Below are 14,796 nucleotides of genomic sequence, written 5' to 3' on the forward strand. Positions count from 1 at the left end.
TTGAAATAAGTGCTCCACTATATCGAATTAAATTCAAAATAGCGGTTTGCATGTGTAGACACTATTGAAGTTAATTCGAAATAACAGCTGTTATTTCGAATTAACTTTGTAGTGTAGACATACCCTAGGGGGCTAGTGTAGACGTATCCTTCTAAACCCTATTATAGTCCTACCCTTCACAACCTCTTCAGGCAAGGAGTTCCACAGATTGACTATGCACTGTGTGAAGAACAACTTCCTTTTATTTGTTTTAAACCTGCTGCCCATTAGTTTCATTTGGTGGCCCCTAGTTCTTATATTATGGGAACAAGTAAATAACTTTTCCTTATTCACTTTCTCCACACCACTCATGATTTTATATACCTCTATCATATCCCCCGTTAGTCTCCTCTTTTCCAAGCTGAAAAGTCCCAGTCTCTTTAATCTCTCCTCATATGCGACCTGTTTCAAACCTCTAATCATTTTAGTTGCCCTTTTCTGAACCTTTTCCAATGCCAGTATATCTTTTTTGAGATGAGGAGACCACATCTGTATGCAGTATTCAAGATGTGGGCGTACCATGGATTTATATAAGGACAATAAGATATTCTCTGTCTTATTCTCTATTCCGTTTTTAATGATTCCTAACATCCTGTTTGCTTTTTTGACTGCCGCTGCACACTGCGTGGACATCTTCAGAGAATTATCCACGATGACTGCAAGATCTCTTTCCTGATTACCTCTAGCTAAATTAGCCCTCATCATATTATATGTATAGTTGGGGTTATTTTTTCCAGTGTGTATTACTTTACATTTATCCACATTACATTTAATTTACCATTTTGTTGCCCAGTCACTTAGTTTGGTGAGATCTTTTTGAAGTTCTTCACAGTCTGCTTTAGTCTTAACTACCTTGAGCAGTTTAGTATCGTCTGCAAACTTTGCCACTTCACTGTTTACCCCTTTCTCCAGATCATTTATGAATAAGCTGAATAGGATTGGTCCTACGACTGACCCTTGAGGAACACCACTAGTTACCCCTCTCCATTCTGAAAATTTACCATTTATTCTTACCCTCTTTTTCCTGTCTTTTAACCAGTTTTCAGTCCATGAAAGGACCTTCCCTCTTATCCTATGACAACTTCATTTACGTAAGACCCTTTGGTGAGGGACCTTGACAAAGGCTTTCTGGAAATCTAAGTACACTATATCTACTGGATCCCCCTTGTCCACAAGTTTGTTGACCCCTTCAAAGAACTCTAAGGGTATGTCTACACTACCATCCTAGTTCGAACTAGGGTGGTTAATGTAGGCAACTGAAGTTGCAAATGAAGCCCGGGATTTGAATTTCCTGGGCTTCATTTGCATCTTGCCGGGCGCCGCCATTTTTAAAGCCCTGCTAGTTCGGACTCCGTGCCCGCGGCTACACGCGGCACGGACTAGGTAGTTCGGATTAGGCTTCCTATTCCGAACTACCGGTACACCTTGTTCCACGAGGAGTAATGGTAGTTCGGAATAGGAAGCCTAATCTGAACTACCTGGTCCATGCCGCGTGTAGCCGCGGGCACGGAGTCTGAACTAGCGGGGCTTTAAAAATGGTGGCGCCAGGCAAAATGCAAATGAAGCCCAGGAAATTCAAATCCCGGGCTTCACTTGCAACTTCGGTTGCCTACATTAACCACCCTAGTTCGAACTAGGGTGGTAGTGTAGACATACCCTAATAGATTAGTAAGACATGATTTCCCTTTACAGAAACCATGTTGACTTTTGCCCAACAAATTATGTTCTTCTATGTGTCTGGAAATTTCATTCTTTACTGGTGTTTCAACTAATTTGCCCGGTACTGACGTTAGATGATTGACCTACAAGGGAATGACATGCCTTTGGGAAATACAGAGAAGTATCAGTCTTTCATGAGATAGAGATGTATTTTACCAGTGCCATCATGCTATCATATTGTAATCCTGCAGCCAAAAGTAAAGTGTAAGTTCAGTAGTTTCAGGGGCTATATTAGGCCAAGTTCAGGAGGATAGCACTTAAAAGTCTGTATGTTATACAAGTAAGGTACTTTCAGATACAGTGTTGACACTCCCAAACAGAGAAATTTTTTTTAGTTGTTGTGTGGATACATATGTCTCTATGGCAGGGGTTCTCAAACTTTGTGATACCACAACCCCCCTCTAAGTTGCTCGCGACCCCCCCGGGCATTCGGGACCCACAGTTTGAGAAACATGGCTCTATGGGATTGATTTGGTTTTATTACAGATAGTAAACCACCCAAGATTAGGGTTACCAGATGGGTTTCAAAAAAATACCGGACATACGTGATCTCAGAACGGGAAGGGTGGGCTGGCCTGGAGGGGAGCGGGACTGGCCGGGGGGTGAGGGGGAGTGGAGCTGGCTGGGGGAGATTATGAGGAGGAGGGAGAGGGAAGGACTGGCTGGCAGGAAACAGGGCTGGCCAGGAGGGGGTCAGGAGGAGCGGGGCTGGCCAGGGGAGATCGGGGGAAGGAACCGGCTGGCGGGAAGCAGGACTGGCCGGGAAGAGGTCAGGGGGAGCGGGGTTGGCCAGGGGGAACCAGTTGGCGGCGAGCAGGGCTGACCCGGGCGCATACAGATCCTGGGGTGCTGCCCGTCCTGCTCACGGTCCCGGCAGGGTGAATGGGTGAGTCTGGCTTCAGGGATTCCATCCTGCCTCACCCCCGCCCTCTCCTCTCTACTGTGTAGTTGCGTACTGCCTGGCTGGTAGACACACTCACGCAGTGTGAGCGTGTCTACCAGTCAGACAGTACGCAACTACGTACTGATATTCATGATAATAATGAAATTTACTTAATTAGAAAATACCGGACATTTATATGTCCGGTATTTTCGCAATTTGTTTCCTGGACAGAAAGCTCAAATACCGGATAGTCCGGTTCAAAACAGGACACCTGGCAACCCTACCCAAGATAGTAAATCCATCAAGATGAAAACGCTCTTCCAGCAGTGATATATGGGAAATAAGGCTATTAAAGTACTCATTTGAAGTTTTATACCATCTAAAATCTACCAGTGCAGCTGATGCATTATCAAGGCTATCCCTTAGAGCATACAAGATTTGTAATCTACCAGCAGAATATCTATTTTATGCAAATGAGTACTCCATTTGCATTTCCTCTTGCAGTATGGACATAGCCCACAGTGGAAAATGTTGATGGCCAGATGTAGAAATACAAGCAGAACCCACAGCTGATGCATATCAATCCTTTTAATTATTGGGCTTTCAGCCAAGGCTAGAACATGTATCTTGAACAGAAATATCATTAATCCCCTGCTGCCATAGTCGACCATTTGTTGGTCCTTTTTGATTATTGCTCGAAGTGACAGGAAGCATCCCTAGTGAAAAGGCTACAACCATCACTGTTCTTAACAGCCTTGAGAACATAGTTCTTCATAAACGACAATGATTCTCAATTTTTGTCCAAGGAATTTTGGTATTTGCTTGAGGAGAATAGTATTTTGCATGGTGTGACATATTATTTTTCTCAAACCAACAGAAAGGGTGAAGGTCAAAATAGAACACTTCTCAAGAATCATGCTTAGGAAAGGAACTGAAGAATGAATTCGCACATTTTTTGGCATATCATAATACAGTAAATCCTCTGCTATCATTAGGAAAAACCCAGCAGAGCTACCCTTTGGTAGGAGATTTCATACCAAAATATCTAGGGGTCTCAACAGGTGTGTTAAAAGAGCAGGACTATATTGAACAAAAGAGAGACTACAGAAGAAACAACAGTGGAAATTTTGAGGCCAAGAATACGTTAATCATAAATGACAAGTGTCATGGTGCCTAGTACATGGCTGCAACTGATAGATGATCTTAGGTCAGACTGTCAAAACAGAGCAGATACCCCAAACTAGCTATATTCTGTAATTAGATTTAACTAAATCTAATATATAAAGGAGAATGTTTGTATGTTTGTGCTCTAATAACTTGGACACTATAAGACCTATTGCAACTAAACTTTCCATGCTATAACCTTTCCTCCAGGAGAAGTTTTTAAGGTACTTTTCAAACTGATCGGGCCCGCTCTCAACCTGTAACAATAAAAAATAATGCGCCGCGTTGCACTGCAGGGGCAGCCCCGCCCACCTTAGGTTACGTGCCCACCACCTGTGGCCCCTAGCGCCGTCCAGGATTCGCCCCATCCCCACGACAGCTCAGGCACCTGCCCTGCCCCCTGTGGCTATGGTTATCAGGTAGTCTAAAACAAAAAAAAAAAACAGACACACTTGATTGGGGGCGAGGAACTGGCCAGGAAAAGGGGGGGGGGTTGGAAAGCAGAGCTGGGGGGGTGTCTGGGGCAGCGGGGCTGGCTAGGGGAGATTGGGGGAGGAGTGGCTAGCAGGAAGCAGAGCTGGCGGGGGGGCGGGGTGTCAGGGGCAGCGGAGCTGGCCGGGAGAGATCGGGGGAGGGGGGGCCAGCAGGAAACAGAGCTGGTTGGGGGAGATTGGGGTGGGGGAGCAGCTGGCGGGAGCAGGGCTGGCCAGGGGAGATTGGGAGGAGGAGAACTGGCCAGCAGGAAGCAGGGCTGGCGGGTGGGAAGTGAATCGGCCGGCGGGGAGCGGAATCGAGCAACCAGCTAGTCAGTAATAAATGTGCACTCCTGAACTACTATATTAGTCCAATCATGGAGCAACAGACAATCCCCAAGCTCTCCAGCTTCCTTTTATCTACCAGACAAACTGCACTTTATGTTGACAGTTATTAAAACTTTAATCACCCCACATTAGGTTCTTCCAAGCCCAAAAGATCGGTCATTTACCCCAGGTCAATGGATACTCTGAATCACACACCAAATGCAACCCTGATAACCAATTATCTTTAGTAAACTAAAGATTTATTAGCTAAAAAAAAGAAATGAGAGTTATTGAGGGGTTAAATTGGGTAATATACATAACAGGTGAGTCAAAGTTTGTAAGTTCAAAATGATACACAGATGGGTTTCTGCTTAGTTCTTCTTAAATCTCTAAGGGCTGCCCAAAATAGCTTTGGGGACATCCATCTTGCACTTCTGACAGCATCAAAATTGATCAGAGATAAAGGATCATTTCCAGGATCCATTACTTTATATATCTTGCTCACAGACAATAACCCTAAAATAGTCTAGTAGGTTTTAGTAACATAGCATGCACTCTTGCTTTGCTGACTCACCGCAGATAAAGTTTGTGGATTTCCCATTGCCCATTCTTTGAAGCTAACAATCTTCTCATCCAAAGTTCTGAAGCTTCAATCCTGGTTGATGGGCCACAGAATTACAGACACCTCCATAACACATTTAGTTATAGATATCCAGACAATTTGTTTTCCTGAATAATGTGTACATCAAGCAAACTTTTATCCCAAAACATCTTTGATTTGAGGTTAATTAAGTACAAAAAGACAGCAATCACGGGAAACAGGTAGACAAAGCAATAACATCATTTCTCTAGCAGGGCCAGCCCAAGGAGTTTTGGCGCCTTGTTGAACTATAACTTTGTCCTCCACACCACTTCATTCAATAGAGAGAAAAATGAGATGTCTAGAATGAAATTTTACCTTTATTTACTTGGCATTATGAACAATATAAAAATAAAAATAAATATGTTTATTGGGTTTTTTCTATTTTTAATTAATCCTAACACAATTGTACTATATAGGGTAAACAGCTCAGTAGATGACACTTTAAATGTTTAACTGTTTTGAGTTGTACACAGTGTTTCTGGTCAGTACTATAAACATTTCAATTTGCAACTGTCTATCTTCTAAAGGAATTTTTTGGTAAGCTATGAAAATCTTTATTCCTTGATACTGAATTAAGTCTGTTTTTGAGTTGTAACCCTTTTGCACTGAGCTGCCAATTTGCATAAACATTTAGAACTTTGCTTTTTGTGCTTTTGCTTTCATAAATTGGGCAGTAAGTTGTTCGAGACAAAGTTTTGAAGCTATTTTGTGTTCTTTCAAGATGGTGGCCAGTGCAACCAGTCTCTCTTTTAGCATGGAAGAACAAAGGTATGTCTTTATCAATTTTAACTTTGAAAAGTTGTGCTCCCCACTAGCAACAGAGACTAGAAGAGACAAGAGGATTCAAAGAACAATGAAGATGGTGGGAAAGCTGTCTTTGACACTGTGTTCAGAAATAAACGTCAGTACATTTTGAGGTGTAAGACATTTTGGAAGTTGTTGTGAAATAGTCCTCAGCAAGCTTACCTATATCTACTATGTCTTTTCAAATGTTTCATAATTCCTGCATTTCTCCAGAAACTTCTCGGTCTGTTGCAGCTGTTGTATAGCAGAATGTATGTTGAAATTCTTTGCCTGAAGTTTTTTACCAGTGAGGTTAATCTCAAACAAGATAGCATACCATAAAATGAATGAAACTACAAATTTGAATTTGCAAAGGCCATTTGCAAGAGCTTCTGCATCTGCATGCACCGTATTGCCAGATGATCTTGTTAGGGTAATATCATCAGAAATTTCAACGAGTGCATCATAGATATTTCCAAGCTCACACTAAAGAGGCTTCAAGGCAGCAATTCGACTCTCCCATCTTATTTGACATGATGGTTTCAGAGTTAGAGTATGCAGATGGCCACGAAGAACTTTCCAACAGTGTGTTGAACTTGAAAAAAAATTATAAGTGTTACACCATGGCTATGTCTACTCTAAAAACTTTGTCGCGCCCAAGGATCGTATCTGCTTTTTCAAAAAAAAAAAAAAAAAATCGGAAAAGCAGACTCATTTTTTTTGGCATCCTTGTAAACTTTGTTTACCAGGAGGAAGGGATGTTCTGAAAGAGGATTTTTTTCTGACATTTGGCCTCGTGTAGACGGGCTAAATGTTGGGAAAGCCTCTTTCAGAAGAAAAGCAGAAAAAGTTATGCAAATTGCAGTTCGCAATTTGCATATCTTTTTCCGACTTTTCCCTGCAGTATAGACATAGCCCATGTAAAAGAAACTATTTGCCATGAGCGAGTAGATTGCATTATTTGTCGAGCCCTGTAAACTAGAATACTATTTATGTTAAACTGAAAGATAAATGAATCAACATGATTAGTAAGAATGATTAAATGTGGAGTAAATAATGCACAAGGAAAAAAATTATGAATTTACAATGCCACCGGACAAGAGAGCACATGGTTCTCTAACTACTGAAACCTTTACTGGTGAGCTAACGCTCATGCAATGACATCATAGTAACATAAATCTGGTAAATTTTAATTTTATTTTATCATTTCAACACTCACTCAAAAATATTTAAAAATTAAACAAAAGTCCAGAATTTCTATTATTATTGAACATTATTGCAATTAAAACAGAAAGGAAAGTATATGTTAAGTGGTATTTGTTAACATTAGGGGTGTGTCTAGACTACGGGGTTTTTTCGAAAAAAGTGGCCTTTTTTCTAAAAAACTATACCTGCGTCTACACTACCACCATGTTCTACACTACAGTAAGTCGATAGAACGCGGCTTTTTTGTCAATGGCGGTAAACCTCATTTTACGAGGAATAATGCTATTTTCGACAGAGTTCTGGCTTCTACCACTTGCACCTCATCCCCCATTCCCTGTGCCTGGTCCTGACTGTCCCCCTTATCCACCTGCCCCCGCCCCCATAGACTGTCCCCCGAGAGTGACTTACCTCCATCGAGACAGTCCCGACAGTAGACCTCCCCATGCCAAACTGATGTCCCACGGAGCGGTAGCTGTCAGGGTGGCCAGCTTCCACAGAGCAATAGCGACATGCTTCTCCAGAGGGATGGCGGCCGCAAGTGGGTGTCCTGGCATTAGCAGGGCAGGGGCAAGCCAGGCACAGAGCTCCTGGAAGGTGGACTTCCGCATCTGGAAGTTTTGAAGCCACTGGTCATTGTCCCACTGCTCCATAACAAGCCGGTCCCACCAGTCTGAACTGGTGTCCAGCTTCCAAACTCGCCTCTCCAGGAATAAGTTTGGTTGCAAGGGCAGTGGGGCTGCATCCCAAGTGAGGGGCTCAAAGCTGGGCTCTGAATCCAGCTCTGCCACAAACATCACGATGGTCTCATGAAGATGCAGCAGAACTTCCAGCATCACAGTGTAGGGCCATCACCTGCCCAGGGGCAGCTCAGGCTCCATGGCCAAAAACACAGTGAAAAGCACAAAAACAAACCTGAAAACAAAATGCGGTGGTGTCCGAGGAAGCAGGGCAGCCAGAGCAAGAACTGCAGCAGCTTTGCTTTCCCTCTAGGAGGTAGGCAAGCCAGAAGCAGGAGCTTAAAATAAGGGATAAGGGATCTTTCGGAAAAGGCTTTATTTTCCGAAAGATCCGCGTCTAGACTGGTGCTTTTTTCCGGCAAAGCTCCGTGCCGAAAAAAAAGCAGCAGTCATTTTTATGCTAATGAAGCGGGGGAGATTTAAATCCCCGCTTCATTAGCAATTGCGAGACCTCTAATTTGCATCCCTTTTACGAAAAAGGGATGCAATCTAGTGTCAGCCAACGGTCAGGGCTCCCTATATCTGTCCCTTAAGACCGGCTGAAGTGCTTTTAAATTGTGCTTGGTTCTGTTACAGCAACTGAAGGCCTGTCATGATAGACATGGATTTTAGTGGTATAGAGAAAGGGTTTGCCCAGGAAGGTTGGGGCAACCCAAAATGGGATAGAAAAACATTAGAAAAGGATTGGGGAAATCCTGAGGAGTTGTGGGTGCAGTTCTGTAAGTATAGAACTGCCTGCAAGCTAAAGAATGGGACAAAGCCTGAGTCTGTGGAAAGGAGCCACTTTCCATTTAGCAAGGAAAACAGGATCAGGCCCAGACAAGCAGGCAGAAATGGAAAACAGGATCAGGCCCAGACAAGCAGGCAGGTAACAGATAAGATTGAAAGCCTTGTGGTAGAACTGAGAAAAAGGCAGTAAGTACTGGAAATCTAAACCCTTAAAACATACTTACAAGAGTAATATCTGAAACAAGGCCAGTTTTTATTTTAGAGATAAGAAAGTGTTTTAAGAAAAGAAAAAAAACCACAGAGAATTTAAACTCTGCAGAGAATGGAGAGAATTAAGCAGTTGTGCAAATGCTAAAATGGTGTAGATAGAAAACTGTGGTTTCTTTACAGTCATTCTGAAGGAAAAATGGGCCCTTTTTCCAAAGGAATGTCTGTAAATAACCCAGGCAAATTTGACTCAAATCTGAATATTTGATTAGAGAGACTGCTAAAAGAACTCTAAAGGGAGGTGGTTCTATTGGAACTGAACTACCCCATTGAATAAAAAGGGAATGTAACTGTTGTACAGCTATGTAGAAATAGTGTAAGAAAGGTTCAGAGAGAATGTATGTGTATCTGTGTGTATATTATATATATATATATATATATATATATATATATATATATAGTAAATAAATGAAGTTTTAAGGTCCAGTAATCTTGTTTGTTTGTAGGTTTAAAACAAATTGGTCTGGTTTACTTTCAGTAAGACCATTTTAGTCCAAGTTGTTTAATGAAGGTACAGGAAAACTGTAAGCATAAAGAAAGAGTTACACTCCATGCAAAGTTTAATGTGGCTAAGTAGTGTTGTAAACAAAGATTGCACATTTTCCTGTAACATGCCATGTACACTATAGAATGAGTAAAAACTGCAAACAGATTAAATGCTGTGAAAGCTCCAAGAGCCACAACAGGTTCTGATTTCCTTTGTGATGTAAATGCCCTAGCTGGCAGCACAAAGAAGCTTTGCAGGTAATAGCTAAGTTTGATTAGCAAAGTACCTGATATCAGAAAGTTCAAATTGTAGCCCTCCAAAAAGAAAAAAAAAAAAAGGAGGTATTGGTATTGCTATTTTAGTCCCAATAGGAGGTTGGGTATAATAGAAAAAGTTTAAATGTAAGCAGTCTTTTAAGAAGGCAGAGAGAAGACTGAGAAATTGGCATTTGTAAAAGATGTTACCCCTTTTGAACTTGCAAAGGTTCAGGCATAGCCCTTGGTCTGATCAAGTGTTAATTGCTGTCCATACAATTTCAGACCTAGAAGACTAATTGGCTAACTACTTGTGGATATGTAAACCCTCAACTCCAATGGAGAGGGAAACAGCTGCAGCTTTGTCTTCTATGGAAAACCTGTAATGAGGTGTTCTTCAAAATTGACTGATATAAGAATGCAAACATGAAACTACAAAATGTAAAAGCCTCTGCTTCAGAAGTGGAGAGGTAGAAATGCATGTCCCTCAGTACCCAGACGAGCTAGATTCCCTTAAGGATGGGTGCTGAGAGTTAAAGCAACTCTCAGATTTTTTTTTTTTTCCTTCCCTCAGGAATATGCTTAAGAAAAGGACCAGGAGGTATGAGGTTTAGTGAACAAGCTCACCCTCCTTACCAAATTAATAGTAGACAAACATGTGTCATTGGAAAAAGTCATTTAGCAGGAATTAGGATGGACCAAAAGAAGGGGAAGGCAAAAAGTTTGGAGCCCTATGGGCATAGTTGAAGGAATAAGGAAAGTAGAGCAGACATTAGAAAGTTACTATGAATGAGAAACATTTTCTTTGAAAAGACAAAGCAAGTGATTTGAGGGAATGTGAAGATAAAAGGTGGACTCCATGGGAGTGTGGAAAGAATTAAGTGATGGTTGTAATATGTGAAGGGAAATCTTGTTTTAAAAATGACACCTTGTTTCTTTGCAGCCTCTTCCTTAAGCACTGTGCAAACCATGTAGGCAAAGAAACAATCAAATGTAAACATTTTGTCTATGGACACTTTTGTTAAATCTGCAAAGGAAAATTAGGGATTCTACTGAAACTTAATTGGTTAACTGCATAAAGAATGAACTCTATATATTGTAACTCTATTTTGTGGGTTTCAAATGAACTAGTTTTATTTTGTTTTGGATAATGTCCGCTTGCTTAAAATTGCAAACAGACAAGGCACAAATTGGTTAGTGCTTCTGTTGGGCATTCAATTCTTTAAGGACATTTAACTTTCTAGAAACCAAATTATTAGTTTAGAAATTCAAGCTTTGAAACTTCACTGTCTCTTTTCAAGGCTGAGTTGATAACACTTTTGGCTTCCTTTTAAATTCAACGTTATATGTGAATACAGGCTGCCTGGCTATTTCAAAGGGAAGTGGACAGAGAAGGCTGCTGCTGTCTCAGCAGACTTACACTAACTCCTGTGCTATATGGGCTGGAGCCACCCAGTGGATAAATAACTGGGAAATAGGAAAGCCTGTTTGGAGACTGGAATACTGGAAATGGATATACCAGCATGCAACCCAACATGCCTTAAGCATAAGTCATGTGTCCAAAAGAAACAACACCCTGGCTGTACAGTTAAATAACCTAGCAGATGCAGCAGTACAAATTTTTGCTGCCCAGGTGGATTGGGAACACCTGTACATTTGGCTACATGAAACCTTGGGACACACAGAAAGTGATGAGCTGGTGCGGCAGGCACATGCCAGGGGGTGGCCTATCACACACAAACAAGCCAAAGATCTGGTACAAGCTTGCACCCTATGTGCTGAACTCAGGAAAAATATAGCAGAAGGGCAATGGTTTGCCAGACTAAGAGATGGAAAAGCACTATGGGCAACCTGGCAAGTAGATTATATTGGTACACTACCCACCAGTAAGCAAGGGTGGAAGTATGTTTTAACTGGAGTGGAAATTGTTTCAGGAATTGGTTTTGCTTACTCAACCCCAGTGGCAACCAGGTTGTTTACAGTCCTGGGACTAAACCGCTTAATAGCCCTTGTCCCAACACCCCAGTTTGGGGACACAAACCCATGTACTGCACTCCTATAAGGGAAAAGGAGTATGGACAACTGCAGATGCTGGGCTAACACCAATAACCATTACTGAGGCTTGGATTGTATCCAAGACCGGCGAACCTTATGTTTTATCACAGGAAACTGAGGCAATATCCCTGAACAGTGCTCCAGTGGGATGGATCCCTCACAATGCTGGTGTGGATCCGGGAAACCACCTTTTGTATATATATATATATACCGCTTGCTGTTGTAGCGCTTGCAACCACTGTTGTTAGTTACAGACTATTGAAATTAGACATGGTACTCCAACTCGCCATGGTCTTCTTCCTCATCCCAACTGCTACTGCTGTACCAGAACACCTTACTTGACTCCTCCACTGGACTGGGAATCGAGTTTGTCCCTCTCAGCCCAAATGACTGGTGAAACAAGAGTGACATCTTCAGATGTGGACCGGTATGGTTCGATGACAGCGACTACCGCAGTCCTCAAAATAACTTTGGGGGGAGGAAAGGGAAGTGGCAATGAACGGTATGGGATAAGACATGCTGTAACTAAGAATGTAAATAACTCATGGCTAAATTGGTTAGCCCAACAGCTAAAACTTTCCTTAACTCCTTTCCTACACTCTATTATAACCACTGTTTTAATTTTTTTGATTGTTGTACTCCTTTTCTGCATAACCCTATGTATTGTGCAATGCCTAGTTAATGTAGCTATCTCTTGTGTGCACATTCGATACATAGCACCAGGAAAGGTCCCTAGTCAATTCCTAGATCCTAAACCCTCTAATCAGGCCATTGAGTACTTTTAAATTCCTCCAAGGTGGGCAAGAGGTACTGGCAAACCACCATCTTGCATTCCTGGGACATGGTGTGTCGTATCAGGGGGTGGAATGTAGCCAGACAGACCAACACCCCATCTCATTCATCTTATTTGCCTCTCTGAAGCATACAGGGCAGAGAAGGAGCAGTAAAATCAGCATAGTCTATGCTGGCTCATCTGATCCTGAGAAGCTAAAAAAAACAACAACAAAAAACCAGATATGTGGAGAAAGAGAGCGATTAAGGCAATCAGCATAGCCATTAAGCTTTGATCTGCTTTGATGAGAGATCAGGATATACAAGTGTGCCCGGCTGGCACCTATGTTGATACGAACACACAGTCCCTGGGAGAGGAATCCCCCACTGAGAAAAGAATGCCCAGTACTTCCAATTTAATCATCTCAATTCTCTCTTACAAGTGTAAATTAAGTTCACAACTCCCTTGTAAGAACTGGTCTCACAAAAGACAGACCAGCCCCATTTGGCATGACAGACAAGAAAGAGAAATACGTGACCCCATGGGTATATAAGATAGGTCCAGCACACACTCACTTTGAGTGTCATTCTACCCTCTACCTGCTGGTCGGGTTAGGTGTTTGACCTCCCGAGGTTCTATGGGGAGGTCGTATTTTCGTCTTTCCTAGGAATTGAGGGACCGGCCCTGGCCTGACATGCTGGAGTCAAGAGGCACAGAAGGGGGTAAAAATTGTACCTGGATGTGGTCCTCTGTCTTAAGTGTACACATAGAGTAAGCTGTTACTTGGTACCATTATTTCTATTTTTCTATCTTTATCTTCCTTGTAACCATTTTTAAGATCTATATTTTGCTAGTAGTTAAGAAATAGAACAATAGCCATTGCAACCATATGATTTATAAGCTTCTTCAAATAAACCTGTAACTGTTTAAGTTTTAACCTGACTCCTTCAGTTGCTGTAACAGAACCAGGCACAATTTAAAAGAACTTCAGCCGGTCTTAAGGGACAGATATAGGGAGCCCTGACCGTCGGCTGACATCTAGACATAGCCTAATAGTAATTGTCTACAATAAATACACAATCTTAATCTTACAATTACTTGTGATTCTCCTTTTACAATCTTGTTAAAAACTCTTACCAAATGTTTCAAGTCCAATGCAATACAAATTCTTTGCGGGCAGAGAATCTTCAGGATCATGGCTCATAACAGGGCAGAACAGCTGTTGCAGGTTGCTGACTGGCTTTCACTACACTGACTCAACTGGATGACTGGCCAACACTGAAATACTGAAAATGATTGAACTGCCAGACCTCTCCTCTATGAAGCAAACCAAGGCCATGTTCGTTTGAAACTATGTCGTGACACATTTTAACAGTATTTACATACGCAGCCTTGTTCCACAATATGAAATAAATAATATAATTCAACTTCTGACGTGGCAACAATGCACTGTTTTACATGTACAGTATTTGACACTTTTGTTTATGAGAGATAACATATTCATATATTTTTTAAATAGAAAAAATATCACTTCCATCTAATTTGGCACTTTAAAACTCTTAAAGCCTAGCACCATACACGACTGCCTAGTTTGCCTAGGTGGTCAGGGTGGCACTGTATCCTCGCTTTCATGAATTTAAACCAATTGTACTTACATGCCAAGAATAGGTAATGTAATAACATCCCCTTTTGTTCTGTTCTAACAAGTGACTTGAAACTCTTAACTTTTCCTTGAGGTGTGACCTGTACTGGCTAGCAGTCAGCACAACAGCAAGTTAGATCTAGAATCTTGAGACTAGCCAACTTGCATTGGAACATGATCATCAGAACTAACTATTCTTCAGCTTTGGAACTGGTTCAGCCTTATTGTTTGCTGGAAAAGCATGGGAATCAAGTAGCTTTAGAAAAGTTGACAGAAGGAAAAATCTCCTATGGAATTCTTCCTTTGTGAAAACATTTGTTGAACCAGAGATATAACTCTCCCTAGTCAAACCAGGGGAAGGAGGCTTGGACAATTATGTAGAGTTCCAAAATGTAGACAATGTGGACCAGAGACAAAAGGGAACTGATCAAAACAGATGAGAAATCCCCTTAAATAGCTAAAAAAAAAAAAAGGAGTGGAATTAAAGGAAGATAAAGTTAGGTGCTGGGTGCCAACACAGGCAGAATAATTTACTAACTGGTATTGGGTTGAAGGTGGTCTACTCTCAAGCTAAAGATTAAGAATTATGTATTTAAATGTCATGTTAAATGTAAAT

At 41.6% G+C, this 14,796-nt stretch overlaps 1 long non-coding RNA gene across 2 annotated transcripts in view; it reads right to left on the minus strand.

Moving 5' to 3' along the window:
* LOC142818309 (uncharacterized) overlaps nt 1-14,796 on the minus strand; it is a 60,777-nt gene that overhangs the window by 23,563 nt on the left and 22,418 nt on the right. The window lies entirely within an intron of this gene.

Source organism: Pelodiscus sinensis, chromosome 1 (assembly GCF_052426305.1).
Source record: "Pelodiscus sinensis isolate ZL-2025 chromosome 1, ASM5242630v1, whole genome shotgun sequence".
NCBI lineage: Eukaryota > Metazoa > Chordata > Testudines > Trionychidae > Pelodiscus > Pelodiscus sinensis.